The sequence below is a fragment of the Galeopterus variegatus genome, unplaced genomic scaffold (genome assembly GCF_000696425.1).
Source record: "Galeopterus variegatus unplaced genomic scaffold, G_variegatus-3.0.2 Scaffold195, whole genome shotgun sequence".
In the NCBI taxonomy this organism is placed as follows: domain Eukaryota; kingdom Metazoa; phylum Chordata; class Mammalia; order Dermoptera; family Cynocephalidae; genus Galeopterus; species Galeopterus variegatus.
In genome coordinates, this window is record NW_007726306.1 from 23,622 (window position 1) to 28,839 (window position 5,218).

Genomic DNA, 5,218 nt, shown 5'->3' on the forward strand with positions numbered 1-5,218 from the left:
TGCTCAGCCATTCACCATGTGGTGACTCATTGCTGCAGAGTCACCACCAAGAACAAGGTCCTCGCCAGATGTGTTCCCTGGACTTTGGACTTCCCAGCCTCTGAAACTGTAAGAAATAAATTTTATTTTCTTATAAATTACCCAGTTTGAGGTATTCTGTTATAAGCAACAGAAATGGACTATTACAGGCCCCACAACACAACGGAGAAGTATCCAGCCCCAAATGCTGAAGCTGAGACTGAGATAAAGAGACGAAGAGAGATCTGAAACAGAGTAAAACATAGACACACATGGGAACTGGCATAACTTGAGCTAACAGACCATGGAGGAACTTGGAGATGGCGAGAGGAAGAGGAAGAAGCGGGGGGAGGAGGAGAAGAAATGGGGGGCGGGAGGAGGGGAGGGAAACATCTGATTCAAGTTCAAAATTCAATAGACTAACATTTTTCAGATTTGAATAATAATCAAAATGCCTGCACTTCAAAAGAATATATTATCTGTATCCATCCCCAAGGTTGGCAGGGTTCTTCCCAGAGCACTGCAGGAGAAGGCCAGTGAACCAAATGCAGCCGCCGGTGGGGACAGGAGAAAAAGAGACCCAGGCGCAGCGGGCTTCAATCACTCCAAGGAAAAAAGCATTAAAAGTCATTTCTAATAAATAAGCCACAAGATGTTTTATTTGTTCTGCTTCCAAAGGCTTTCAGAGCACCCGTTTCTCATCACAAATTAAGTAGACCCTGATACAGCCCCAAGGACTCCCCAGACAGACCATCTGCGAGTTCTCAACTGTCCCCAAATACAAGGCTGAGCTCTTTGAGGCCTGGATTGTCCCCCACACCCTGTGTGGAATGTTGTTAATGGTTACACCTGACCTTGTTGTCAGGCCAAGTTCCTTCCAGAAGTCTCTATCCCCCTCTGTCTTTGCCTCCTCCTGTCTTCCCTCCCTTGCTCTGCTTCACCCACCCTGGCTTCCATTCAGTCCCTGAAACCAACCAGGCCCACCCCTGCCCCAGGGCCTTTGCACTTCCTGTACCCTGATCCCAAAATCTCATGGCTCACTCCTTCACCCCCTTCAGGTCTTTGTCCAAATGTCTTTTCATAAAATTGCCACTTTCTCTCTCTCACCAGATCTCTCTCTCTCTCCCCACCATATGAGAACCTAGCGAGAAGGCAGGCAGGTATCTGCGAGCCAGGAAGAGTGCCCTCACCAGAACCTGGCCATGTTAGCACCCTGATCTAGGGCTTCCCAGCCTCCAGAACTGTAAGAAAATAAACCTCTGTTGTTTAAGCCACCCAGTCTATGGTATTTTGTTACAGAAGCCTGAGTCAACTAGAAGATGCCAGCTCTTTCCCATTCTCTGCTTTGTTTTTTTTCTACAGCACTTATATCCTGCCAACTTGCTAGATCATTCCCTCACTGATTTGTTTAATGTTTAACTCTAGATAGACTCCTGGCACATGAAGAACAGAAATAAATATTTGCTGGGCCAGCCCGGTGGCACACTGTAGCAGTGCACCGCTTGGGAGCGCAGTGGTGCTCCCACCGAGGGTTCGGATCCCACATACAGACCGGTTCCCGCTCACTGGCTGAGTGAGGTGTGGGTGCAACACTGAGGGTTGCGATTCCATTGCCGGTCCCGGTCCGGTACGGGCACGACACTGAGGGTTGCGATCCGTTGCCGGACACGAAAAAAGACAAAAAGGAAAAAAAAAAAAAAGAAAGAAATATTTGCTGAATAAATGAATGGTCTTTAAGCCTCACAATGACTCTATGATTAGTAGTATCATTCACCCCATTTAAAGAAGGGGAAACAGTAACACCAAGGTCAAGGGTTCAGATCCCCATACAGACCAGCTGCCAATAAATAAATAAATAAACAAATAAAGAGAAACAGGCTCAAAGACCTGAAGTGAGTTGCCTGAGATCACACATCCAAGAAGTAGAGAGGCCAGGATTCTGATGTGACTCCCCCACGCTAGGATCTAGTCAGCACTACAGGACAAGGGTCACTAGAGTGCAGTTTGGAGGAACAGCCTTGAAACGGGCAACAACCTTACTGAACACTCATCAAGTGCCAAGCACAGTGATAAACACCCTGAATACATTTTGTCTTCTAATCCTCATGAGGTAGGTACCATTCATAGAGCCATTTTACAGATGAGGAAACTGAGGCACAGAGCAGTCACATTGCTTGCTGAAGATCACACAGCTAGTGAGTTCCAAAGCCAGATTCCAGCTCAGGCAGGTGGTCCTAACAACTTCCTTCTCAACCACATAGCTGTGCAGTGTCCCAGGCAAAGCTTCTTCCCAAAGTCCTGCTCGGCCACCAGGTCCAGGGGACCTTAGGCAGGTTCTTTGTCCTCAGTCTGCTCACCTAGAAAGGGCACCATCTAGACTCATCCAAAGATGCTTCCCTACACATCTTGTAAGATCCATGTGCAACTGGTGGCTCCCCTTTTGCATTGATAAATCCTGAGCACAAGCTTTTAAAGAAACATGGTATGGAACATGCAAACATCAGAGAGAGCTGGTTTCTATCCCTGAGCAGCCACTCACTTGTGGAATCCCTCTTGTGGAGGATGGATGTTAGGGGTTGAATTGGGTCCCCCTGCCAAAATAGATGTTGAAGTCCTAACTCCCAAGACCTCAGAATATAGGCTGGCTGGTTAGCTCGGTTGGTTAGAGCACAGCCTTAAAACACTAAGACCTCAAAAAAAACCAAGACCTCAGAATGTGACCTTATTTGGAAACAGGGTCTTTACAAAGGTGATCAAGTAAAAAGAGGCCATTAGGGTGGGCCCTAATCCACTAAGACCAGTGTCCTTATAAAAAGGAGAAATTTGGACATAAATATACACAAAAATGGAAAATGATGTAAAGACACAGGGAGGATACCATCTATAAGCCAGCGAATGCCGGAGGCTACCAGAAGCTAGGAGAGGGGCATAGAATAGATGCTCTCTCATAACCTCAAAGGGAACCAGCCCTGCCAACAATGTGATTTTGTACTTCTAGCCTCCAGAACTGAACGAGAATACACTCCTGTTGCTTATACCACCAGTCTGTGGTGCTTTGTTAGGGCAGGGCTAGGGAACTACTACACTGGACAACTGAGTCAATTTGGGGTTCTGTGGATAATAAAGAAGGAGAGGAATGGAAGGCAAGAGCAACCACTGCATCCATGCTGGAGTCATATCCATGCCAACAGCCAACTCAGCTCTAGATCCGTGAGGCACATCCCTTTTGTAATTGAACTTCAGGTCTGTCCTTGAATCCTGACTGGATGTTTCTTGCACTCTGTTCTCAGAAATTCTCTTGACTAATTTATTCCTTGATCCACTTGTCAATTTTGTCATGTCTACCCACTATTCTTCATGGTCTTTGCATCAAGACACAGGGCAAGATGGTTGTTCACAGTCAACACAGATGCCTTGTGGATTATAATTTTTGTTTTCACCCAAATAGTGGGCGTGCTTTAATAACCACCAGAAATATTTCATAATTTGCATAGAGACGGATGTCTTATTAAGAAGATTAAAAGAATTCAGTAACTGTCCTTGAGGAAGGGACAGCTAAAACCTTGATGTGGATTAGCCTAAATAAAAATAATCAGACATAAATCAAGAATAAGAGGAGCTGGCCCATTAGCTCAGTGGGTCAGAGCATGCTGCTGATAACACCAAGGTCTAGGGTTCCATTCCTGTACTGACCAGCAGCAAAAAAAAAGAATGAGGAAAAATTAATAGGAATTTCACTTCACACAACCTAATTTTAAGAAAAACATGGCTATTTCAATAAATAAAGCTAAAGTTTCCCTAGACCTCAGAACTTAAACCAAATTTTAAGTGTGCGGTTCCACTACTATTTGGCTTAAATAGGATTGTTGGGTTAGCTTGGGAAATGTTATCATTTTACTATTTTCTACAGAGAAAATATTTTTCAATTTACATATCAAACAACTCAATAGACTTTTAAAATACAACCCATTTTCAAGTTGGAGCTCTCTGTATGGCAGTTTCTCTACAGTTGTACAAAAAATTCTCTTTATGTAAAATTGAGTTTACTCATAAAAAATCTGCTTTATTTCCTAATCAAAATATTAGTACTTACTGTTTTTTAAAAATTACATATCAATGTAGAGTAGTAACAGGCATTATTGTCTCCCCAAATGTTATATTTCAATTGTTAAATTTTTGTGGTTGTCGGGGCCGGCCCGGTGGCGCACTGCTACAGTGCGCCGCTTGGGAGCGCGGCGGCGCTCCCGCCGAGGGTTCGTATCCCACGTACAGACCGGCCGCTCACTGGCTGAGCGAGGTGCGGGCGCAACACCGAGGGTTGCGATCCCATTGCCGGTCCCGGTCCGGTACGGTTGCGACACTGAGGGTTGCGATCCGTTGCCGGTCACGAAAAAAAAAAGACAAAAAGGAAAAAAAAAAAATTTTTTGTGGTTGTTTTTTAAATGTTAAAGAGTAACCATCTTGTTAACAGTTAAGTTTTGTATATTATGTAATAGCTAGAGGAGAGGCTTCTGAATGTTTTCACCACAAAGAAATGATAAATACATGAGGTGATGGCTACGGTAACTACCCTGAACCGATCATTATACAACATATATACGCATTAAAACATCTGATGGTACCTCATATGCATGTACAATTATAATATGTCAATTCAAATAAAGAAAAAAGAAAAAGAAAACAGTAACCATCTTGGATTTATCTTCTCTGTTCTTTCATCTGTTGATAATGAACCTTGCAACAATTTTCTCTTTCTTCAATTTTGCTGTCCTTGTTTTTTTTTCCCTTGGGATTCCTTAGGAATCAAGATTTGTGTTCTGAAGACTGGCAATATTTGCAGAATCAGAGAACTTGAGAGAGCTAGACAGGATCTCAGAAACCATCATGTCAACAAACAATCGGACTCTGTAGATATCACTGAATATTTAATAAATGGACCATCCATAGGCTACAAAGCACAAAGGTGAACTGGGGCCACTGGCTCCTGAAAAAATGATCAGACACATTTTTGAAAATGAAGAATGCCAAGAAGAAAAATGCAACTAAATCATTTTGAAAGGCCGAGTTCCAAATGTGGCACAATTGAGCTATGTGTTTGTAAACACAGCTATTTAAAAGAATGTATGACTTTCTTCCAATTGAAATACCATGCAAATGTGTAAGACTGAGCTTTGTCAGCTAAAAACTAGTAGACAGGAAA